The following is a 27,616-nucleotide window of genomic DNA, read 5'->3' on the forward strand; positions in this document are numbered from 1 at the left end:
ACATAAAATCTATAGCACAAATTCGATATAGATTTTGGTAAAAAGCGAACAGATGACAACGTTATGACAACATGACATGTGATATATATTTCTTTGTTAAGATAGAATATTACAGGTATTTCTGATTTAGTCTCTTTGGGCTTAAAGGTAGTGTGTACGATTATGTACACTCAGTGACTTGAGTGAAGCCGAATGCCCACTTCCGAGAGGAAATCTTTCAGTCCAATTTCCCATGAGCCTTAAAAGCACAATCTTCAGTTCACACCTGCCACATACTGCTAAATAAACTATGTCATGAATTAACAGAAAAGGTCTGAAGTTATATAATGCATTCAGTAGAAATGAGAGTTAGAATCTCTTCGCAAGGGGTAATTTGTGTCAGACCTGAACTACAATGAGAACTTGTGTAGTAGCCTGTGCCAATCAAACAAATAGTTATGCAAGTGAAATCTCTAATTGCACTTAGTCAATTTAAGTGTGACTTGCTGTGATATTTTTTTGGCATTACCAACTAACTCCTTTTAAATGTGTAGCTCTGTTGTATCTGTTACATGTAAGAAGTAATATGCGTGTTTTCTTTTGCAAATGTGAAAAGTCCCATTCTTTCCCTTAAGTGAAGGCCTGGAAATACTGGCAGGTCCTCTGAGACCACTAATAGCCAAATACATGGTTGAGACTAGGGCTTTCCAATAATAAAGCTCAGTGTGTGGGCTGAAACTGCCTATTACATATAAATTCTTGTCGAAAAGTGTACATGGCTGTCAGAATGATCTGTGCCACCACAGATACCCTGGTGCTATGATTCATCTGAATTTCATTTAACCAGCACCTGTCATGCCATGACATTGTTTAAAAACATAATTATGTCCATAGCTGAAGGTTATATATGTTCTGCTGCCAATAATTGTATGACAGATTTTGTTACAGTACCCATAACTCAACAAAAATGTCTCATCACTCAGTGCCAGGCTGGCAAATCACTGCCTGGTCCTTGCAAAAATGACAATTAGAGCCACACTCAACTCAGTCAACTTTCCATTTCCTGTTGACAGTGGCATCCGCAAGGTTTAGGATGAGGAAGAGTGAAGAATATTTTTCATAAATAAATTACATGTACATTTTAGTCAAAAATGAAAGGAAAAATGAATTTGCAAAATGAATTACCAGACTAGTTCATCTTAAGTACACAACACCCCAGCAGAATAAAACGAGCACTTGTCACATATACTGTATATATATATAAGACAGGGATGATGAGATGTTGAGATGTTTTCGGGAATATAATATGGCTTCCTCATTAAATACTGTATTTCACATGGATCTGAAAGAGCAATTGATCATGTTTCAGAATAGTATTTATTTTTGCAAGTCATACAAAGGGGGGAAATTGGGGACTCACCAAATTTTTAATCCATTCTCTAATATTCTTATGTAATATGACTTTGCTGATGATTTGATTTTTACCAGGGCACTGTAGAATTCGTAATGTTCTACATTAATGTTTAATTCTATATAAATAAGAAATGCCACATCTGTGATTCTACTTATTCTATTTCTAAGTTACTTAGGATTATGTAGAAAATACAGTTACTTTAAAACTGTAGTACTTTTGGGTATTGATAGGCTAAAAGCAGATTTATATGTGAAATAAATTACACGAAACTGTTCCTTTGTCCGAATGTGTTTTGAGATTGCATATCAACAGCTCCTCTTTCACATATAAATTTAAAATACTCTTTCCATTCATTACATTTAGCATAAACATAATATTAATGTATGTAATCCAGTGTGTGCATGAAATGCTTTTATAATTAATACCTTTCAAACCCTTGCAGTGTCATAGACATCAAAGTATAATACTTACTGTATGCGCTTACTGCACATTGTCACTGAGGTCTTAACATTGGATGCTACATGCATGTTTACCATCATGAATCCCATTGTTACCCTTTGAATGGACTATGTGCAAAAAAAAAAAGAGGCAGGGATGAAAAGTAAACAAAATATTGTGAAATTAACACGTTAAATCTGCAACAGCCTCGCCTTGTCACAGTGAGCCTGATCAAAAGAATTAAGGCAAAGATAAAGCTATTATCATGTCTAGCTCCACATCATCACGTCCCAAGCAGCCACTTACATGGTGTTAAAAATTCATTACATGTCACTTTCAGTGTTGAATGTGCTGTGATAAGGAGTGACCAAAACCCTTACATTTTGGGGCGATGGAATTGAATTTCCTTGAGGATTTAAATTGATTGTAAATTGAATAGATTAAGAGTGCACTTCTAAATTAATTTCATGCAGCTTATGAAATTGATAATTATACATTTAAATTGCAGGAACACTTAGTCTTTAAGTGTCATTGATGTCAGGATCAATTAAATAAAAAATACAAATTAATTAAAGTGTCTGTGTGTGTATGTGGGTGATAATGCATGTAGGTCAGGTCAGGGTGGGGTGATGAGATGGGCAGGAATTTTGTTTTTTTAGTTAAGGTACTTTAATGCACCTCTAATTTTCAAGTACTTAATTGAATTCAACATTATAAAATGTTAATCATAGTAAGCAGGATACATTCAGTGGCTAAATGCAATGCCTGGATAAATTATCATAATTAAAAATATATAATACAGCTTTTGTGAATTCTGAAACCAATGTACTGTAGATATTGCTACAGCTGATATTGCTGATATTGCTACAGCTACGTAGATACCCCTCTACGAATTGGCTACATTACTCTGCTCTCCTCCCCACTGATAGCTGATGTGTGGTGAGCGTTCTGGCGCACTATGGCTGCCGTCGCATCATCCAGGTGGATGCTCCACATTGGTGGTGGTGGAGGGGAGTCCCCATTACCTGTAAAGCGCTTTGAGTGGAGTGTCCAGAAAAGCGCTATATAAGTGTAAGCAATTATTATTATTATTATTATAGCTGTAGGTGACTACTGAAGTGTCTCTAAGAATCTAGATAAAATGTCTAACACCTTGCAGTGTAAACATTTCCAACTTCAAAGCGAAGGGGATGTTTGCTAAGAAGTAGGTGATTCAGATTAAGACATCAAAGCAATCATAAAGTTTACCATGGTTTCCCTTAGTTAAATACTGTAAGTTCTGGGTAAATGATTAAAGTGTCAATCAACAGTCCAGAAAGACACCATATAAGAAGATGAAGGACGAGACAGTGAGGAGAACAAGGGTGACCAGACCACATGAAAGATATCAGAGGCGAGAGCTCCTTGTTCCACATCACTCAGGAAGACTGGAGCTAAGTATTTGAACCTTGTTAAGATAGCTTGCTGTTCTATGGTTTTAAGATAACTCTGATTTCCTCTTCTGGTTAATGGGTGGGTTTTTAGAATAGTGAGATAGGCTCCCATTCATTTGGTGGCATCTGGGTTTACAGGAAGAGAAATTTAACCACTGGTTGTATTCTGTTTAGTTTAGAAGGCACCTTTATCTTATTCTGGCCTTCGCAGGCATTATGAGTTTGAATACTTGGTAGCAGTCTTGGGTTTTTCTGGGTGGTCTAGACATAGGCCTCTGGGACTCTTGTATGTTATATGTTTATGTTGTGTGTAGTTTAGTGTGGATCACTGTCATTGTTAATAAATATTTGTTTATCCCATTGTGCCTGAATTATTACCCTTCTCACAAAATCTGTGCCAGAGAACAAAGAACTAATTTGCCTTTAATCATACCAACTGCTCAGGTATATTCTTGGCAAAATCCTTACAGGTTGGGGGTCTGATTATTTATTTGATTTCTGATTCATCTGCTCAGTCAGTTCCTTATTTCTCTGATTTTGTATCCCACCATTTGTAACAATACCTATGCTACACAGTTGTTGCACTTCAGAGACCCAGGCTTCGGGGGTTTTCAGCACTGGTTCTCTTTTTTAATAATTGTGCCGATTAAGACGAGCAGAAACCTCATAAAGTACAAATGTTTTCCTTATTTTTATTGTATGTCCTGTACTGCAAACTCGGCTGCTGTTTCATAGAATAATCTGCTGACACATCTGCTTGCATGCTCCCAATTGCAAATTATAAAGTAACTGTATCTTTAATCAAGCTCAATCTTGCACATATATTTAAGCTACCTGAAAGAAAACCATACTTTATATTTTTTGCATACTTTATCTTTTAAAAGATAATGGCTATTAGTTGCTTTGGGATTTCATGATAACAATCTTCAATATTCGCAGCAATTCTGTTTCCTTTGTAGTGCTCATACTTTTGTCTCAGATGTATTGAAAAGCATTATAAAATTTGAAAGCAATGATAATGACGAGCTTTAAAATTCTTAAAAGGATAAAACTACTAGCACCATAAAAAGACAACACATAACAGATCTGGGTAACATTAATGTGCTCTTTCTCTTTTCACACCAACATCTAAGAATCATTTGCAAATCAGAACGTGCTGTCAGATTTACTACCACTTGAACTCTCACTTAGGGAGTAAATTCATATCTAAACAAAAACAACATCTGTGGGTGTGAAGGCTACTAGTAATGCACAAGACAACACTGTCCTTATTTACCTTCAGTAGATATATACATACAGTATACTGTATGTATGATATAACAACATTATACATATATCAGTAAGCCTACATTTTAGAAATGACAATTACACTGGTGTTGCACTGAAACTACTGAAATATGATGCTCATTTGTTGACAACGACATGACATTTTGATTCTGAAAATAGGAGGTATAATAAAAATGATCCTTTCTGTGTTCAGTGATGAGATGCCACAATGTTGTTAGCCTGTGGCAACTCGCACTTAGTGATACAGGCTTATGAAAAAAAACACGCAAAGAGCTCTGATGCCTCTCTTTGCAAAGCACTGGAACTACAAATGGTTAGAACTCTTCAAATGCAAAAGCCCATTACAAAGCATAGCATTTTTCTGTATGCAAAATAATTGTCAGTCCCTAACATTTAACTTTAAAAATAATCATACCACTTATTATAAATAAGAGAAACAAAAACATTCCTAACGTGTGCAATAAACTATGCATTTCAAAAAGGAAACACAACTCCCTGAAGACCTCCAGTGTTAAAAATGGATGTTTACTGCATTGCCTACAGCAATGCCACTAGCAAGGAAACATCTCTGGAACAAAACCACTCTTGATGCTTTGTTTGGAGAATCACTTTTAAGTTTTTTTTTTTAAATAACTTTCACAAACAAATCCCTTCACCTCAACTTTCATAGCTAGGGACACATTCATAGACAGTAAAAGCCTAAGTGCATGTTTAACAATACATTCCTTTAGTACTTCAGTTTTAGCAATTAACATACTACATCAAAAAATTTTATGTTAACCTTTTAAATCTTTACATACCTTTCCTGGGCAACTGGGCAGGTTCCTGACCAGAGCTGGGTTAGGTCCCTTTGTTGTGGTACGGTATATGTTGCAACAAATCTCATAAAAATAGGCTGGAGACTCAATAAGACAAATATGAGCTTATAAACCTAAGGGAAGAATGTTGGTTGAAATTCATGGTTTCAAAACCTATTAAACCTATGGTGGTCGCCACAGGAAGTCTTCTAGTGCCATGTGCAAACCCAAGGAAGCAAGTGCAAATATGAAGATTTAATAAGAGACTAAAAGATGTAGTGGATTTAAGATTATGTGGCATTTATGGAATGGAGGTAATAATTGATGTGCTCTACACACCACTTACTGTATAATGAGATCAGGAAGGTAAGTGATATGAGAGGCTGGTTCAAAAAAAGACTATAACAACAGCTGACCTGCCCCCAGAGGTCACCGAAAGGTCTGTAAGGTGCCAACTAATAAGATTATTCAGGACTTTATTGCCATAATAACTAGCTGTATGGAATTTGGCTTGGTAAGCTCCTACAAATAAAAAACAAACAATACAAATATACAGCTTAGAGTCACTAATAATCAGCATCCAGCCAACACATCTACACATACCAATAATTAGATAAATAACAGGGGGAACAGATACAAAAATGGTGAGCAACGTAAAGAATTCAAAATCAAAGAACTGAGTTCTGGGATCTCACAGCCTCCAGATAAATACTGTTAGGGAACTTAGCAGTCCATATCTGAATAGGTCTAAGTTGCTTACCAGAGAGGAGGAAAGTAAAAAGATGATGGACAGGGAGGCAATGGTTAGCATTGCGTTTCAATCTGAGTGAGCTGAGTGATTCCACAGAGGGAAGGAGGCGTCCTACAATGCTGGAGACAAACACTACTCCACACTTCTCTATCTAACTGTTTCTTGTCCTGGGAAGTGTTGCCATACCACACAGTGATGGAAGAGGTCAAAGCACTCTCATTAACAGATCTGTCAAAGCAGGTCACTGCCCCCTGTGACACTCCAGACTTCATAAACTATCTGAGAAAGAACTGCCTTCGGTGATCTTTCTTGACCATAATGGAAGCGTTGACCTCCCATTTTAGTGCTGGAGATGGTGGTGTCCAGAAACGTTAATTTTTCCACCACCTCTACAACCTGACCATTGATGTATAGTGGTGAGAGTGCTCCCATGCCTTGCCTAAAGTCCATCACAAGTACTTTTGTTTTACTAACTTTGAGTTACAGTTTCTTTAGACTACACCATTCAACTAATTCAGTTACAGTACTTCATTCATGAGTAAGGACTCAGCATGCTATCATCTTGAGTGAACTTGAATATTTTGACTAAATCCAAATGTGAAATATAGTCCTTTGCGCACAGTGAATAAAGGAGAGGTGATAAGACACAACCCCGAGGAGCACCTTTACTGAGGCTTAGAGATGGAAGTTACTGTAGCTCCGCTAACTGATTCCTGTCAAAATGGAAATCCAGTAGCCAATAACACAAAGTCTGATTAATACCCATCTCTGCTAGCTTATGAATAAGCTAAAAGTGTTAAAAGCAGAACTATAATCAATAAAGAGGATCCACACATACAGTAGGTGCTGTGTGTTTCTAGATGTTGAAATACATCATAAAGCCCCAGAGAGAGGGGGTTGTCCATGGACCTATTTGTTATGTACACTGGCATGGGTCCAAGTGCACTTTAGATAGGAAATTGGCTATAAGTCCCTTCAAAAGATTCATAATAACAGATGTCAAGTCTACTGGCCTGTAGTCTTTGAGGTAGGTCACACTGGATTTCTTAGGTACAAGTATTATAATAGCCATGGTAACATAGTCCGGTACCTTTGCCTGCTTAAGGGATAGATTGAGGATATCTGTAAAAACAGGGGCAAGCTGATTGGCACAACTTTTTAGTGTAGCCGTTGTACTGACACATAATGTCATACAGTTTCCCTGAATAAAGGAGCTGATAACTGATAATTGATAAGGTTGATAATTAATTAACACAAGAAGTGAGAATATAAACTATATACAGCATATTGTATGGATAATTCTGAGTTACTGAAATCTATTAATGATCAATCAAAAAAAACATGACGAAGCTATGAAAAAGCAAAATGAATGCTTGGATATATGGCAAAAATATGAGACAAAATATGGGAATCAAGGGAAGATGGGAATAATAGCAACGCATTATTGAGAAATCGCTTAGGATATTGTGGTCAGGTATTATTGCAATTTCACAAAAAAGATATTATAGCCTGAGAAATACATGGTCAGATGAAAGGAGATAAATCTAATCAGAACAAAAGTGAGAGAAAATAAGATTTGGTCCAAGTATATACAGTAAAATCCTAAGGCATGCAGGCAGGGTCAAACAAAGTTAACTATTTCAGAATTTGTAACAAAACAAGGACAGGGGGTCACAGCTGGATGCTACAAGGGAATTCATTTAGGACAGAAAATAGGAAATAGCTGTTCACATTGCAGACAGATAATTGAAGCAAAAGGTCATGGCTACTCACGGAACAGGAGGACAAAATTTTAGATTCACTTATCTACCAAACTACAAAGACGGACTGAATGGTATTACATTATTTCCAATTTTTTTTACATGTTTTATTTCAGAAATATAGTTGACCACTTTCCACATATCTCAGCATTATGAGATGGTATTTTTTTAAAAAAAAGTTTTGGCAGATGAGCCTTGTCAGGAGACTGCCTGCACAAGCCACATGCTTCTCCATGATAATTCGCATATTTGCCTCAGAGGCTCATGGAAACTAATGTTGCACTCTCATTTGCTACATATATTTTAGCACATTGCAAAACACTGACTTGTGGGTGAATTACAATATTAATTTTAGATGGACAACTTTAAGAAAAAGTTTTCCTTGCCATTTTTGCAATTCTTCTCTGTTCCTGAAAGACCTTGGTTATTCCACCTCAAAGGCCTGATTAGTCCTTGAACTTCTGAACTTTTCCTTGGCTGCTCTCTGTTGTTGAACCACAAAGCCTCATTTAATACCTTAAGGTATGACTCACTTTTACAATTTTCATCAATAATAAAGATCAATACTTTAAGATACTGACATTATTTTACTAAATGTAGGAGTTCAACAGACAAGTAATACAACTGCTTGCAATACATGAATAGAAATTCCTTCTACCACCTTTTGATAAGAGCTGTATATGCTGTCCCATATACAGTACAGTATGCTGTGAAGTTTCTGGTACCCAGACCAAACCTGGTCTCTGTATTTGTAATTCCAACTCACCCCAAAGTCATTCTGTTCTTATTGGGTTAAGCTCTGGGCAGACCATGAAATATTTTCAACACTGTTCTCTTTGCACTACTGTTACAACCTCAGTTCCGTGACATTACACGTTATTATATTGTTTGGATAGCTAACACGAAAATGAATGTTCTCTAAAAAGAAAAGTTAACAAGGCTCAGTCATTTTAATATTTTTTCTTTGATTTTGTTTGTTAAATTTAAAAAAAAAGACTTCGGGTACTGTATTCATTCTTACATCTGCTTTGCTTTAAATTGCTTTCTCAGGCATTCCTTTCTGGGTTTTTATTCTGAGCATCAGAGTTAAAAATGAAAGTAGTAACAAAAGCATTTCTTCCATATAACTGTTAAATATGGGCTTTTCTAAAGCAGGTGCCTGAAATGTCAATTGTTCAAGGCTTTATTGTTTCTCCCATTTATTGCAACCATTTGCAATCTTAAGTGCAGTATTGATTGACTTCATTCAATTCAGTCTGGGTATACTCCTTAATCCATATAATCAAGAGTTGGGGAGAGGAGATAAGCTTAGGGATTCATTACGGGGGTTTAGATTTAGAAACACATTAGACCTCTTGAATGGCCATGACTTCTAAAGCCAAGTATTAACAAATAAATGGTAAGAAGGTGCACGAGAAGACACAGTATTTCTTTTATCTCAGGAAGTAAAGAAAAAGATTTCAATCATCATTGTACAAAAGGCCTTTCTCTAAAAGTCATCAGTCCTTGTCATCATACTGTATAAAGAACATTCATATGTGGAATGTTCTAAGAAATCAAATATCCGAATACTAGATAACTTTTGGAATGAAGAGATTATGAGTTGCAGTGAAGAAAAAGAAGAAAAACTTTTGTGGTGGTCCAATTCATGTTTTAATGGACTAAAAATACAATTTTTAGCATTTAAAACTGAGAATCTTATACTTATTTAAAGTATAAAATCTGCTACAGTGTATTTCCTCAACTTATGAAAAAAAAAGGTTTATCTTGTCCAATTTTGTTTCTAAATTTAGAATAATTATATAATAAAGAACAAAATATATTTATCTATAATACCTATATATTGTAGAAAATGTTTTTATAAATACAAACATACTTCATATTGCATTCAAAGTTACAATTTATTAAGTTCTCATGAAAAACTGTTGATTACATTAAGAGAAAATGAGCATACAGTAATGTAAAAGAGAACTATACTAAATTAATTTTTATATAAACAGTATAAATGACTTACTGTTACTGTATTTCACTGTAAGGCACTGTAACAAGGCATTTTTATATGTGATGGACGGCTTTTAGCTCTAAACAAACTAACCCATCTAATAAATCTGAATCTCATCAAAAAGATAAAAAAAAGGAATGTTTTGGTTAACTTTTGATGTGATTTATTGTAAAACAACCACCCAGAACAGAAACTTATTTCCTGTATGGTTTATGGTAGCTGACCAATCAGCAAAACTGAACCTGGTCAGTGCTGGGATGGCAGATCTGTAGGACAAGTCTAATTAGTTAACCAGTAGGTGGCACTCTTTTCTCCATAATTTCCAAACCAATGCTGTAATGTGGTGACCAGGGACACGGTAATGTCGGAGCTTCTCCTTCGCATCTTCTGGATGAGACATTAAACTGGGATCCTGACAATATGATCATTAAAGGTCCAATGTTTGTGCAATCTGGTCACCTAAATTTCCCTTTCAAGGCAATTAGTGAAGTAACATCTTGTTTCTCCAACAGATCTACTGTGCAGTGGACATACTGCTACATAATGGTCACAACACACTATTCGGTGGGAGTTGCACTTATTACTACTATAATCATAATGTTAAAATATATATGATACACCCAAGGAATGAAATCTTATCCATCCTTAAGCATTTTTGCATTGGGTCAATATCCGTTGTCTAATTATGCGGAACAAATGGCATAATTAAATGTAGAGTGTAATTTCCTTATATACCAGTAAAGTCCTTAAGAACTTAAGAGTAATGATCTAAACCTTTAGTTAACCATAGAAACACCCAGGTTACCATTTGAGATAAAAGGTTAAGCACAGGGACAATCGATCAGGCTGCAGCAAAATCACTTGGGGTTCTTCTTCAAATTCTCAAGTGCCCTTTAAAATGTTATTTTATATTTTTTTTGTAGAATATTTTATATTCTAACAGACTGACATATCTTAATCCTGAAAACAAGTTTGTTGTAGCAGCAGGTAGAGGGGCAGCGAATAAATACTGTACAGTATATTTTAAAGAATAGAAATATGTAAAGAAGCTAAAATACTGTGAGATTAGTTTCTGGCATCGTTTTTCAGATAAGTGAACTATTTCATCAGTGAGTTCCAGGACATTAAAAATCTTAAGCTAATTGAAATGCTAATCTTTTGCATCTGTTTCAAACATCCTATTAGGCAGAGAACTTTTGCAGAGAAATACAACTTTTCTTGATCCCAGTACAGCAAATTAGTTGTTAAAAACAATGCAGGAGAGACAATTTACACAGTCAATGAAAATGTACCAGCTCATTTTTTCTTAGGAATTATTGGGCTTTTAAAAGTAAATCAGTGAAAGACCACAAAACATCAATATACAGTGTATTTAGAATGTTGTTTTCCAAAGAAAAGATATTTCTTAAACTATTGTCAAAATTGATCTGCCCATACAGAACCCACATTATTATCCTCTTCGCCTTTTATGAAAATGTATTTTTAGGGGTTGAATCCATCCATCCACTTTCAAACTTCTTTATCCAATTCTGGGTCACGGGGAGTCAGAACCTAGCACAGGCACAAGGTGGGATACACCCAGGATGGAATGCAGTTGTAGATTTTAATGTACATTTTAAATAAATTATTGAATCTCTCCCCCATTTTACATTGTAACTAAATGAAAGTTTACCAGCACTGAGATAATGATAAGGACAAATTGTTATTGTTATTCTTACCACTATGTGGCCATTATTTTCGGAGCCCCAGTACTGTACTGCACAAAGTTAATCCGGTCCAGTAGTCTAGCAGGCTTAAAACAATCCCACTGACCTTCAATTTAATTTAAAGAAAAACTAAAGTTAAATGTTAAAAGTTAAATGGGTAAATGGAGAGTTTATCTTGCAAGGCAATGGGAGTCAAACTCCCATTCACCACAGTTTGTTTTACAGAAGTTTGGAAATGAGGGGAAAATAATGTGGTAAAAAGTGTGCTTCTGTCTGCCATTCAGTGTGGTAAGAAACCTATAAGGCCAGGAACTGACTGCTACGTTTTTATATCACCTGTCATAACAATTATTTTCCGACATTAATATACTGTAGATTTGTATGTTTTAATTAATACACCATAGAATTCTATTTTATAGGTCCTATTCAGTATAATTCCTATATAAAAACGCACATATTTTTACAGAGTATTCCGTGGTTTCCAGCTATAAGAAATTATTCTGTTAGTTTGTTTGATTGGATTTTGTATAAAACTCCATGAAAATCTTGTGAGATACTGTGCCTTTCCATTGTCGCTGTATTTCATTCCGGTAGCCTAAAAGAAACACTAAATCAGATTAAATAAATTAATGGAAAAGGACAGACAGATTCAGAAAGTACTCAATAATACAATCAACAACAGGGAATATATTTAAAAATAATAACAAAAGTCAGGTCCCTAACAAGATGCTTGAGATTATATTGGCAATCATTGCAAACATCTTCCCTACAGTGTATCACAATAAATATTTAAATTAAAGAAAAGTTGAGATAGCATTCAGAAATTAACAAGGTCTACTGTGAGCAAATTATCTTTCTCGGCTGTAATACTTTTCATTTTCAGATGTTGAAATTGTGCACTGTTCCAACACCTTTAAAAAAATAAAAAAGTAACAAGAAGTCATACAATTTTCCCATTGAATTAAAATTTAAATGAAACATTTGCACAAGGGAGAGGATTGCATTTTGAAAGCTGTGTTACATTACAAGCAGTAACGGCTAATCTTCTATTTATAATGACGCACCACTGAGTAACACCTGACAGCTTCAGGTTTTCATTATAAAACATTATAAAAAATAAATGTGTGAATACAAATGACTAGCTTTGTTCACATGGTTCAATATGCATGAAATAATTCTAAGGTTATAAAATGGAAACAACTCATGATTATTGTAGATTAGTACGTTATAATTAAAATGTGCTCTGTAGTGCTATTTTATAGTTCCTAATTCAAGATAATTTCCTTTGCAATTGAACTTTCTTATAGTTTTAGTAAGTAGGTTTCAGAAAGTTTACTATCCTTACAATTCCAATACAAAATACATACTGTATGAAATCAAAATGTAAGTGTGCCTGAATTTCAGTTGACTGTTTCAGAGACTGTTTTTTCTCAATTTTAATTCATATATATCTTATGCAAACCAAATGTAGGTAAAGTACTTAAAAAAATAAAGTTCAAAGATTGAACAAAAGTTTGTATTCTGAAAAAGTGTTTATAAATACAGTACTTTATCGCTGATTGCCTGCATTTTTATATTTTCAAATACTAACAGCAGCCAGATGCAATCAACACAACATGTCATTCTGAGCTTTTAGTCGTCAATAATAAAAAAATACTTCAAGAAAGGGTTTCAAAAATATTTTTGCCTTAATCAACTGCTCTTTGTGGTTAAAATTACCATTTTAACACAAAACCACTGTGCAAGACTATTTTATTGACATTTCTAACACCCTGTAGGCTTCAGGAAATTGTCAATTTTTCTTAAAAGAATTTGATTAAGAAAGGAGTGGCTGTTTAGCCATTAGCATTGTTTTGCTGTCAATCTTGGCCCATAGATAGAAGGGCATATATGAGCACCTGGGCTGCTTCGGGGTCAGTACTGGAATGGGGAAAGACTCAAGTAGCAAATTAAGCTGATCTGAGGTGATGTTGCAGTGAGCCATGTTAAACTGTCTTTAATTAGAGCAGGAATTAATTCATTCATTTATAGCACAAGGGTCAATATTCACAGCGGGGAAGGTGAAGTACGTTATGACAATTGCCCTCTGTCGATTGAGAGAAGGGAAGAATAGTAAAAAAGGACTACTATGTGGAATGCTGAAAAAAATATTTACCTGTAACTGGATTATGCGACCTTTACAAAGACTAATGTCAGAATTTATATATAAAAACAGCTTGAAGTGTTAATATTTTTTCAATTTCAATAATGTGCCAAAGTTGATATATTTAAATGCATTTACTGTAATCTATTAGATACTGTATATAGACACATCCCAGGCTCTCCATTTCTTATATTCATTGTTCCTTTTGCTAAACATACTGTAGGTTCTGGATATCAATTTTAAATTACTTTTAAATACAAAAATTACTGTACTTTGTCTGACCTGAAGTACAATTCAATTCCACCTTAGTACCGATCTGTCACAAACCCTTATCACACTACAGTATATCGACTCACACATCTTTCATAGTTGTGAATGAAAACCTTTTTGGAAAATATATTGTCACATTAAAGAGCCTTCACTGACAGAGGAACATACTACATCCATAATTATGGAGATTGATTTTCTTTTTTGTTGCCTTTCTCTTTTAAACAAAAATTGTTTTCACATTAAAGAGCTAATTTCTACTGGTGGCAAAGCACAATTTCAGGATTAACATGCTTTTCCACTGCCTCTCCGTGTTATGGTATGCTTAGCACTGAAACTAAATCCGTTTGTTCTTTATCATACATACTGTACATATTCCAATGTGTCAAATAAATTTAATTAATCTGGGGTTTGCATTCAAAAGTTATCTGAAATTCTAACAACAAGCACGAACTCTTACTGTTTAAAATATCATTCACTGTACTTGAATAGAGAAGCCAAGGTTCTAGTGGTGGCTTTTTAATCAAATTAAATTTTCAACAAGAAAATGTGCTTTTTGATAATATAATGCAGGCAGTTGAAAATCCCAAGAAGAGCGTACAGTATGATGACATTGAAAAAATATTGCACATTCCGTACATCCAAAAAAGCACATAATAACAATGCTGATGGAACATTTCATCTGCTTCGTCCTTAAGAGTGCTGAATGTCTCCTTCAGAGTGCATTACTGGGCTTTTAATTGGTATGGCAGCATACTGTGTATGAATAATAATGGGGCATTGAGATGCTAATACACATAACTAGCATTTTTCCAGACCTTTTCAACAAACTATTATTTTACTTTTACAAATCATATGCATATGTTACTATGGTGCAACAGAACTCATACGGAGTTTGCAAAAGTTCATCACTCATCAGTAACCTCAGCCCCATAGTGCAGGTAGTGGAGACTAAAAAACCATGAGACTCCCAGGCAGATGTTTCTATGAGCCAAATGGCAGACATTGTGATGTTAATTGTCTTCTAGTTCATTAGAAAATTAACATATCAAACTATAATGACTGCCAGCATACACAATCACTGATTTTTTTTTCCTCGACAAGAGTTTCAGATAACAGCATTACCACCTTGCAGCTTGCACTGTGATTTTGTCATATCTTAGAAACTAAGCAAGGCTGGGCCTGTACTGTCAGTACTGGATAGGAGACCTATGAAGGAAAACTGTGTTGCTGCTCTAAGTGGTGCTGGTGGAAAATAGTTGGCAATCTTCCCTCTTGTCTAGAACCAGCAGTGGAGTATGTATGGAGACTGAGGGCTTTGTATTGTAGGAAATCCTTTGTCATCCTACTGAGTCTAATCCCATGGCAATTTTCAAATGCATAGAGATGTTATCCCTGGTGTCCTGCCTATATTACAATCTCCATGAAATTCCTGCACAATACAATCAGTGAAGCAGGTGTTCTAGACGATTTCCTGGGCTGGTTAATAACTCCTTCCACATGTCACCTAGATGAGTGTTGCACTTTAAGGGTGGTTGAATGGAATCCTTGAGGATGAAAAGGAATTAATGAATTACATCTTACTATTCTTATTTCTTTATGCTGATTTGGTGCACCTAGGATTTTACAGTCACTTCATGCACTACCATGAGGTAGCAGTAAAAAGGCTGGCGGTCCTGCCAATCTCATAAGAAGTACTTAATTAATTTTTTTTCCATGTACATGCAAATGGAATAAAACTGTTTTAAAGGCCTGCTGCATGTGCTTCAAGAAATGTCTCATTCTACATGACTGAAACCTAGTGAACTGCAATGCCAAGTAGTTATTATCGTTTTTAATATGCGTTGCATGAATATATTTGCCACTTGAGGGAATGGGTTGGATGGACCTACTGTACACCTACAATAGAATTTTGTCAAAACCATAGATTGTAGACTCTTTTTTGTGATAATAAGAAGTAACCTATGAAACATTTTTGAAGCTATTTTAAAAATGACCCTTTTCACATCTTTATAAGCACACCATCAAAACATATCAGATGCAACAGTGCTTAAAGAAAGAGGATTCATTATTTTATTTCAAAATACCATTCCTCTATTTAATCATTGTTGTCATCCTAACCCTGACTTTTAAATGTCTTGCTTTTTAGGTGTATTTTGGAAAGGAAAGTAAAATTGTAATTTTACTAATATTACTAATAATATTTCCAAATTATTCAGTCTGTGGAATTAATATGCTAGATTTGGATTGACACCACGAGTTTGAATTTGGGAAATGTTAGCAGTTCTTTTGATTTAGAGCAGTGAGACATGAAAATGTATGTCAGTATGGTAATTGAATGCATATCCCTGGAGTTCCTAGTATAAATCTGAAACAATCCTGCTCTGACTAGGAGAATATTAAATGTTAAGTTATCACTCCAAAATACTGACAGCAGGTGTTTAATTCAAAGCCAAAAAATAGAACTAAACTAAAACATTTTTGTCTGTGTGTAGATTGAATATATTACAAATCCACCTACAGGAATATAGCTTTTACATTCTGTTGTTTCAAGCTATTCTCTTTCAAAATAACCTATTACATTCCAGTAAATTGTGCTTTTTGTTTTTGCTCAACAATGATAGGATGGACATATACAGTATATATACTGTATATTCATGCATATGTTAATGAATACATTTACAGTAAGATGCTGAGATCTTACTGTAAATGTATTCAGAAGATCAGACAATGTGACTTCAATGTTCCAAAATGTGAAAATATTCATTTCTAGCCCTTTTAGCTATTAACAGAATCCTTTCGCAACAAGGTTAATTATCCAGTTTATGTCTAATAAAACCAGTAAAAGATAACACTATTGGTAAATTAAGTAACAACAGAATGATAGGCTTACTCCATATTAACATTTAATGTCTGGTTGCATATCTAAAAACAGTAAACTGTTATTTTCAAAGGAAAATACAAATGGATTCTCCATGACTAAAATTTCCTGAATTGTTCCGTGCGGGTAGCAGTTCTATGCATTAATTAGTTGTACAATGGACTTCAGTTAAGAATTCTTGAACACTAGAAAATAAATAATAAAAGACATTTGGAATGTTGTTTTTATGCTAGCACATGGCGGAGTACAATTTCTGACATTATACTGTGAATATTTTAAGAATAATTATAATAATTATAAAACTGTATCCTCTAGGAAAGCAATCAATAATTCAGAATGTGTGAAATACTGCAGTAAAAATTAACATTTAGGTATTAATCATTACTGTATGAATCAATCCATTTCGAGTCCACATTTTTGGTGGGGTTATAGCAACAATATCAATTGTTAATTGGTATACACTACTTTCGTTTATTTAGATGGTGATCCTATATTCTCCATTTAAACTTCTCCTACTCCTGAGTACAGCAGTTGTTCAATATAAGGCATTATGCTCTCATAAACATTTATTATGCTGGGAGTGTGCTGTCTAGCAATTACAATTAACCTGATTTATCTGATATAAATAAGCCTAATTTGTCAGATAGCAATATTCATGTAGGAGTGAATAGCAAGATTTACTTATTAATTTGTTTATTGATTTTTGTTTATTGACAAAAAGGAAGGCTAAATTGTAAATTCCTTTATTACTAACAGTATGTAATATTAAATAATAGCACAGGTTACCCAAAGCTAGACAAACCTGTAATTTATGTATTGCAGCATATAGAGGTTGTTGTGTATTTTGTCACTCATTTAATATAATCAAGACAATTGTGCAAGTTTTTGAAGAACTTGAATTTTTTTGTACAATTCATGAGAACAAAACATCAATAAACAACTACTGTTCTCTTCTAAATGACCAACTGCAAGTCTTATGTTTATCTGGCTGGATAATGAAAGACAATCACTGTTACACTGGAGACAAAGAGAAAGACCAAGCTTGTCTCTGTAAAAGTGTTTGAGGTCAGATAAACTTTAACAGTCCAAACTTTGTCCAGCACTTGTTGAAGACAATGCCAAATGCCATTCAATTTTGGGGGATTGGCTGTGAAAAAAAAGAGTCTGGCAAGATATTCATGACTTGGAAAATGACAGTCCTCTGTGTGTCATTTTTTGAATCAGCTTCTCACCTACTATATAAAATCTAATTTTGAATGCATAATTTCAACACTGGCTTTTCTCATCTGATTTAGAAGAAAAGTCAAATGGACTTCTGGGTAAGAGCGATTGCTCAGTTGTCGCAATCAGATTTTCAGGTTTTCCAGCAAGGGGACTGTCTGATAATAAAAAGAACTGAAATATGTGTGAAGGCGCACAATGCATGCAAATTGATGTCTTTTTCCCTCTCTCCTCCTATTGTTTAGCGAATTGTGGAGGTTACTAGATGTGTTAACACAAAGAATATGAGGAGCAAAGGTGAGTATTGAATATTTCATTCGGCATGTGCTTATGGAAATGCAAAAAGTATTTCAGACCCACAGCTTGATTGTTCATCAATCACATAAATTGGCTGTTAAAAGCAAATGAATAATGCCTTGTGAATGGGACCTCTACACAAGTTCTGGTTTTGTAGATTGATGTTTCCAGTCTTGTGGATTAATCCAGCTTCTTTTATTTTTTTTTAATCACACAAAACATTTTTCCCTTCTAATGGATCTCTGCTATTTTTCATCTGTTCATCTCAATGAGATACAGTATTAACTCTGAGATATTAATAGGTAAGATCTGGATTCATATTATAGATTCAGATACAGCCTTCAACTGAAAGTTTTTAGGTGTAAAAAAAGTATTTTCTATTATGTTATTTCATGTTTAATTTAATTGTGAAATTCCTGGCATGGGCCATGTTCATAGTTTATCTATAAAGAATTCTTTGAAAGGCACAGACACCCATACACCAACACACTTTTACAGATATTGCTACAAAACACCTTCTTGTAAACTCTAAAAAGAGTCAGCTCTCTTTGTGAGGACTGTGCTTTCAATAAGTGGATGCTGGCTTACAATTCACAGAACAGAAAAACAATGAGCTTCAACAAGTTTTGCCTCCTGACCACAACCAAAGAGCCAAGCCAATTAACAAAATATAATGTTTGTTGAATATGTTAATAATGCTGGAAATTCTTTCCACAGCATTGCATAAAAACTTAAATGTCCTGAGCAGAGTATTTTTTAAATATACAAATTGTAGAGCACGGTTAGATCTAATTAGCTGATTGGTCTACAATTGGAAATACTGTACATTTACATTTGCAGCCCCTACAGCCAGGTTCCCATCAGAAATTGCATTAAGAAAAACATCATGCTACAGTATGTCGTTCTTTCATATAAGTTCGTATTCCTGAGAGCGAGATCGGCCTTGCCCATCAGTGTTGAAAAGCAAATATAGTATGTGGAAAATCGGATTGGTGACACTACACTGCAAATTTATTATTTTTATGTATTCAAAACTATTGATAAATAAATACTGAAAAACAAAAAAAAGCCCTGACTCTCATTGTTTATGATATTTTGGTCTTTTTGTACAGCAGTCCAGACGTTTTTATGTATTTTAAATTGTATTAAGTCTAGAATCAACGGTACATGGAAAAAAAAGGTTAAATTTATAGAGTGCTTTGAAAACGATACTTAATGTGAGCAAAACAACACTTCAGGTTTAAAGAGAGTTTTAACATTACTTAGTGTTAATACACTCCTATGAAATAAAGTCCTAATGATTTTTACAGATCCTGTAAAATGAAAGTGAAAAAGGTAAACAGCTTCATCCGTGAACAGGGGTGACCAGAACTAAAATGTCATTTCGCGCTAGTAGGGACAATGTATATGAGAGAAGACACAAAGTCTGATTAAAGAACCCGCATCACAGGTGGTCTGGTATTGCTACTGGCACTTCCAACATCTGACCCATCGATTCTCATTATAATACTGTCACAAGAGTGAAATTTAATTTGAGTATAAAATGCAACAAGGTGTCAGTTTCAAGGCTAACTGACAAATTGTACTTACATGACGTACATCAGCTTCCGATATAAACTGACAGTTCATCACTTCCAAATGAATTCATCAATTTGTTTTAAAAAATATAATTACTTCTCAAAGTTTTTAAATTTTTTCTAAACTCTTTTAGACTACTGTTCATAACAATATGGCTTCAGCTAATGATAACAAATGATTTTGTTCCATTAAGATTCTAATCCACTCTGTGATTAACAATAGTTTAATAACATTACAAAATTTCCACTTTGGTCAACAGGACAACATAAATTATTTTAAACGGGTTAAAACTGGTTTTGGAAGAGTCCCTCTTATAGGTTTTTTCTCAGGAAAAGGTGTAGTTAGTTCAGTTCTGATATTTCCTCTTTATCCCCAAAGAAATCTTAGATTGATGCATTCTGCAGGATCGGAACACATGTCCTTTTGCTGGGACTATTTTTGAATCAAAAGGTGTCTCACAACACTGATATTATTAACAATTTTCTTATTGTATAACATCTTCTTTTCCCCCTCTACATCTGTTATGTAGAGAGTCTGAATTATTATGGGTATGAATATTAACCTTTGCAGAGACTTGATTCTGGGAGACCCATCTTAGTTAGCTACAGTATGTTAAAAGGACTGCTTGTAAGTCCATAAGTAATGAGTACTAATAAGGGCAGAACAGCTGTCTATGTGTACAAACTTTGACTTTCTATACTGCAGTGGTGTAGGGAAAGGCAGTTCTGATCAAACCCCAGTCACGGCACATTGCATTATCCACAAAGAGTTCAGGTCCTATCGTCATTGGGTGATCATGAAAAGATGATTTTACAAGATGAAACAAATGATTTTACAGACAGCTCAATCATGAAGTGCAGTCATGACAATTGTCACAGTTAAATCATTCAACAACCTAAAATGAAAATATTTCATACTTCACTAGATTTCATATCTTGTTACATTCAGATTGGTTTTCTACATTTCATTATAGCCCTTAGTTCAGCTTTTTTGCATAGATTTATGTATATTGTGTCATTTAGCCTGCAACTCACAACTGGAAACCCACTGAAGCTCAGCAGGTGTGAGACTGGATGGGAGACCTCCTGGGAAAAACTAAGGTTGCTGCTGGAAGAGGGGTTAGAGGGGACACTCACCCTGTGGTCTGTGTGGGTCCTAATGCCCCAGTATAGTGATGGGAATCCTATACTGTAAAAAAACTTCCGTCCTTCAGATGAGATCGCAGGGTGCTTCTCAATAAGAATTGGAATGTTACCCCAGCGTCCTGGCCAAATTTCCCCTAGCCTGTACCAGTCATGGCGTACTAATAACCACACTTTTATGAAATGGCTTCATCACTTTGTTCTCCTCCCCACTGAAAGCTGGTGTGTGGTGAGTGTTCTGTTGCAATATGGCTGCCGTCACATCATACAAGTGGGGCTGCACATCGGTGGTGGAGGGGAGTCCCCATTACCTCTGAGTGCTTTGAGTGGAGGGTCCAGAAAAGCGCTATTTAAGTATAAGTGATTATTTACAATCAAGCCATTAGACAGCTGACAGAATTTGTAAAACCTGTTGAGGCATTCAAAGTGAACTTTGTTTGAAAAAAAAATGAAATTTGTTGCAGTCTTAGCCTGATCTCTGCTAAAATGGAAAACATTATATTAAAATAAAATATATATATATACATTCTATAACTATGATTTTCCCATTAGATTCTCTAAAAGAATAGACACCTAGGGTACATTCAGTTGCACAAATGCTACTTTGAGATCTTGAAAAATAGTTTCACATACTGTACATTTTTTTCTGGACTGAGAAAGTACATTTAAAACTTAACTAGAAAGTGCTGCGTTCAGGACCTGACATGTCAAGAAACACCAGAAATGTGAGATATCCTATTAAGCTTTTTCAATTTTCAGTGACAACTGTAATAGTCTGCAGGTGATGTCTCCTCAGAATACCTGTCAGTACTAGACAAAGTGACAAGCATTGTATTTCCAGCTGTTGAAATATACTATATACCGGCACTCTCTTCATTTTGGTATTTAGTATTTGAATTATACATTTTCAAGAGAGTTAAAAAACATATTGTGTATGCTATTACACTCTAACAGCATTGCCAATGGTGTTTAACGTATGCATAGCCAATTTTATTCATGACAGAGAAATACTTCTAAAATTGAAGATGGAAATCTATGAATTTTAAAACAGCCTAATTAGGAAAATCAGTGTAATAAGTAGCTCTTCAAAGACAACCATAATATTTCCAAGATGAAAGATGTCAATCCACTGAAATGAGTACTATTTAATTTTACTGTAGAATATCGAATCAGGTGTCATAAAAGCCAAATCCCCATATGACTTGACACTTTTAGACTTCTAACAAGTTTTAGTAATAGTGTTGCTTATGGATGCATAATATTCACTGGAGAGCAATTGACAGAACAGAACATAATTACTTCTGACAGTTCTTTAGCGAAGAATAGTCTTTGAAAAGAAGGGAAGTCTTTGAAAAACTAAAGCCTTGCAATCTGATAGCTGTTGTCAATAATTTAAAATTGCTTTTGTTTCCTTCACCATATATTAATTATTATTTTCCTCCTGAGATTAAAGTAGGAGTTTACAGAATATGGGAAATATAAACCAATGATAGCTTTGATAGAAACCAATGGTTGCTTTAAATGCATTTCCAGATTTAATTTATGTAATTAAATGTAACTGATGTAGTTAAAACCTGTTAACTGAAAGATTCATTTTAGTATACAATAAAAGACACTTTTTACAGTCATGAAACTCTTTTCAGATGTAAGATTGAACAGTATGTGTAACACATATGGTATGTGTTAAAGTGATATTCTCAAAGAAGGTGTGACAATATGGCACCATACATCTGTGTGTAAAAAGGGCCATAAGTGAATGGCTACTAAATGCATTTTTACTCACCATCTGATAGCTGATCATAGGGAATAGCTGTATTAACTTATCAAGCATATTTAACAGAGTAAGGAAAACAGAAACCAAAGAATCATTCTGCAACCATAATTATAATATGGTATATTTTGAAGTCTACTTTGCAATTCTAAAGTCAAAAACAATTTACAAGAATCAGAATGTGACTGAGTGAGTACGGAATCAGTAGCAACTGGCAGCAGTTTAACATTGTTGTGTTAAAGCATTGATCTAAACAGTTTAATATATCAATTATGAAAAATATAAGGAGAAAGAAAGTGCTTCATAAAAAAAATGAAAAAGATTGTGTAAAAGTAAAGCAACATGAAGGATTACAAACACAGCTATAATGAGGATATTAGAAAAGTTAAGAAAAAGGAAAAATGCTGCAAGGAATTACTGACAAGCTATTGTCAGGTTAAAACAGTAAATGTTTAATTAATATGTATTATAAGAAGGACTCTGGACAATAACAGGAAAATGGCTGATGCATTAAATTGATATTTCACATAGGAGATTAAGAATGAAGAAACTTACAACATGCCTTAGGCTGAGGAACAACAAAGCTATATATTAGATAACATTAGTATAAAAGAGGCGGATATGTTACAATCCTAGAAGGGCTTAAGATAAAACATCTGGGCCCACAGTATTCTACCAATTGTACTTAAGAAAACAAGAGATGTTATCCATAAGCCTTTAACAAAACAACTCCAGTCTAGCTGATTTCATCACCCTTTGTATACATGGGTTCTGCATTTGAATTTTTTAAGGATGTTTCCTGTTCACACATTTCTGCTCTATGTTCCATACCACATGTCTAGCTCCAAAAAATGTTCTTAGTTTTTCCTTGAACTTGGTCTTGTGTATGATTTTTTACAAACCTTTACTCCATCGAGATAATTTTTTGCATTTCCTTTTCTGATTCTACAGTGCTTGGACCCTAATAAATTTGAATTACATGCAAACATTACAGTTTATGGGCAGAACGGTGTTGTTGCCCCTCATCACTGGGGCTCTGGGTTCTATTCCAGACCTGGGGCGCTATCTGTGCGGAGTTTGTACAGTATGTTCTCCCAGTGTTCACATGGGTTTCCTCTCAGCGCACTGGTCCCCTCCCCCCCCCCACAGTCCAAAAAACGTACTGCTATGTTAATTGCTTTAGAGAAAATTGGCCATAGGTCTGAGTCTGAATGTGTGTCTGTTTGTGTCTGTGATTGTGCCCTGCAATAGACTGGTGTTCTGATCAGGATCTACCCTGGCTTGTGCCTGTTGCTTGCCGGGATTGTTTCTGGCTCTCCCATGACCCTGAATTGGATGGAGCGATTAGAACATGGATTACGTTTTACTATGAGAAAATCAAAGAATAACGAGAAGTAAAGTTTGCAAACAAGATGAGACTACTCAGCCCATCTATCTAATTAATCTGGGGATCTCATCCAGCTGTGTCTTGAAAGACACCAGAGTATCAGCTTCAACAACATCGCTGAATATGGTTGCGCCAGACACCCATAACCCTCTGTTTAAAAAAAGTGCCTCTTGTTATAAGTTTTAAATGCACTTCCCCTTGGTTTCCAATTTTATCCTCTGGTTTGTTTTTCCATATTGATTCCAAAGAAGTCTATTGGGTTGACTTTGTCAAAAGTGTACAATTCCAAAACAGCCACTGCTGCTCTAGAAAGGTTTCCAAAATGAGTGACAGTAATAAATCCTGGCCTTACGGGAATGTTATATTTATTTAATGTTATATTGTTATAATTAATGCATCGGGCTCCTTTCATCTTGAACTTCACACAATACTGTAAACTAATGAAAGAAGAACCTAATGTATACAAATACAAATAACAAAGGGTGCATCCATGACTGAAAATACAATGTCATTCTTTGTACAAAGAGTCATTCTAAACTAAAGTTTTTCTTTTAAAGATTGTTCAAAAATCTTAGATCAGCATTAAAATTTTACTAATCAATTATACAAACATGTCTTAGTTATGTTGTGCTTACCTTAGTTATATTGCACCTGCAGTAAAAATGTTGCAGTGTTTTGATTCATTACAGAGATAGCTTTTGTTACAGCGTAAGATTATAATGAATTATTTTATAAGAATATATCTGCCCTAATATCGTGCAGAAGTGAGTTAAAAAGGGCTTGTGGCATACAAAGACCCTTTGCATACTGTGCTGAAAATGCTGTGTTCTGCGATTTAACTGATAGCTTTATTGGTTATACAAACTGCTGCTCTGTCACATACTGTATAGCTAATCCAAAACATTATTTGTGTTGACTGTTAGTAGTTAAATAATATTAACTACATCATGCAGTGATGTAAGATTACATATTGTTAATGTGTATTGTTAATTCCATTTTCATTATACTGTGACCCAATGTAAATCTCCTGGAAGAGTGCTGTATTTTGTCAAGCTTTATATCAGGATAGAGCAGTGACTTCACTGTCATGTTTTTCACTTCATATTTTTTGTACAGTCTTTCACATTACAAAATAATTTATGTCATCCAGTCATTTTAGTAACATGTATTAAAGTACATGTATTCATACAATTATTAAACAAGAACAACATGATTCAACATTGAAAAAAAAATGCTTGCTTTAGTCACCAGTAATGATACAAAATCATGTAACTAACGTTAACATAATGATGCATTTAGATAAATTATGTAAAACTATTGGAAACTCTGCGTTACTACCAGTAACTCTATGTTGTCACTAATCTCTGCAATTATATTTCTATTACTAGGATTCTATCTGCAATTACACATTTTAATTAAATGCAAATATTATACCTGTATTCCTTCAAAGTCCAGCGTTCTTTTTTGGAATTCTTACTGTATGTTTATTGGTCCACTTTGAACCGATAACATAATGTAACTATACAGTAGCTGCCTGTAATAAAGAATACAAGATAAAGCCCAAACTGGTAATGGCTAAAACAGTACAGTTTAATGTGGTATACTTTGCAAACCATGGGACTTAGATAGCATTTTTTCTGGTAGTATTATGTAATCTTTTTATAGGTCTCTATAATTTGACAGCAAACTTCTGTTCATTTCCTTTAAGCTCCTCCGTCTGTGTATATTTGAAATAATGTGCCCTTTATCTCTCTCGTGGTGTGTCTCAGCTGGTCTGTTACTCTAGGTATTCACAGACCCTCTGGTCCTATCCCTTTCTTGTGTGCTTAGATCTTAAATACAAAGAAGAAGCTCTCTGAGCTAATAACGCTGTATTATGAGAAAACAAGACCAAAAAAAGATGTATTATAAACAATATCTGTAAATTGTGAGTCAGTGAGGGCTCACAACCTGGCTATGTACAGTACTATGTCAAAATCTGTCTAGAAACTTAAATATTGCACTTTAAGCATTGAGATCTCAAACTTACGGTAAGTTAACCAATACAATAACTTAAGTTCTATAAATAGATTAGATATACAGGGTAAATTTTAATTATATGATTTGCTTAGCGGCAATTTGTTCAGATAATGCCTACATATTTAAAAAGTGACTGAAGGGAGATACAGTATATCACTATTATTTTCAAAGCAACAGGAGCCAAGATATATAGTCACAATTATTTATTTTTATCAATGCTGTCTACTCCATTATTCCTTCAGACAGATTTACCATAGAACAAATACTTTCAGAGCCTAAAAGAGCTAAAGCTAACTTCTACAATTGTAAAAATCTTAAAAAAGGTCTGTTTTGATATAGGAAAAGGAATGCAGAGAACTAAAATACAGTACTTGAGTTTGTATGTATATGGTAATTGTTATTGTCAACTACTCCTCCTATTTTTTTTAATATTCCATTAATATACATACTTCCTATTCTAGAATCTACAGCCGATCAGCTGATTAATATAGGGACAGCTTCCTACACCACTTTGTCTATTTTAAAATAATAAAATTAAAATGTGACATCTGTGCTATGTTCACTTTTTTAATTAGAACAAAATTTCGCATGCAGTTCCCTAAGCATTGTTCAGCTGATGTTTTCTCTCAAATGTGGTTCCAAGATCTCACATATACCACATTGGAATCCTTTTTAAAAACTAACTGAGAACAAGCTGTTAGTTCTCATACACCTGTCTTAATTAGTTCTGTTTGCAATTTCAGCTCCAGGTGTCTTGTTATTCCATCTACTGTATATGCTTACAAACCAACCAAATGTGTTGTATGTGCTTGTCATAGTAGTGTAGAAGGAGAAGGAGATTTAATTTTTCATCCGTTTCATCCAAATTTTTTCTTTTTTAAGTGCTTGGCACTTTGAGTGTAACCAAAGTAAAGACATTTAGAAAGCTTTGTGTCTTGTTAAGGGGAGATATGGCTTAAGAGCATATATCACCAGCAGCCATATCACCCTGCAACTCACAACTGGCAACCCACTGAAGCTAAGCAGGTGTGAGCCTGGTCAGTACCTGGATGGGAGACCTCCTGGGAAAAGACTAAGGTTGCTGCTGGAAGAGGTGTTAGTGGGGCCAGCAGGGGGCGCTCACCCTGTGGTCCACGTGGGTCCTAATGCCCCAGTATAGTGACGGGGACACTATACTGTAAACAGGTGCCGTCCTTCGGATGAGACGTAAAACCGAGGTCCTGACTCTCTGTGGTCATTAAAAATCCCAGGGCGCTTCTCGAAAAGAGTAGGGGTGTACCCCGGTGTCCTGGCCAAATTTCCAATTGGCCCTTACTAATCATGGCCTCCTAATAATCCCCCTC

The 27,616-nt window shown here is 34.8% G+C and overlaps 2 long non-coding RNA genes across 2 annotated transcripts in view; one reads left to right on the forward strand and one right to left on the reverse strand.

Moving 5' to 3' along the window:
- LOC148658079 (uncharacterized) overlaps positions 1 to 27,616 on the reverse strand; it is a 117,097-nt gene that overhangs the window by 47,787 nt on the left and 41,694 nt on the right. The window lies entirely within an intron of this gene.
- LOC148658080 (uncharacterized) overlaps positions 1 to 27,616 on the forward strand; it is a 43,863-nt gene that overhangs the window by 6,821 nt on the left and 9,426 nt on the right. Inside the window, exon 2 of the long non-coding RNA XR_015940541.1 lies at positions 18,325 to 18,376. This is a non-coding gene — a long non-coding RNA (uncharacterized LOC148658080). The remainder of the gene's footprint in view (positions 1 to 18,324; positions 18,377 to 27,616) is intronic.

Source organism: Lepisosteus platostomus, chromosome 7, assembly GCF_059453375.1.
Source record: "Lepisosteus platostomus isolate fLepPlt1 chromosome 7, fLepPlt1.hap1, whole genome shotgun sequence".
Classification (NCBI taxonomy): Eukaryota; Metazoa; Chordata; class Actinopteri; order Semionotiformes; family Lepisosteidae; genus Lepisosteus; species Lepisosteus platostomus.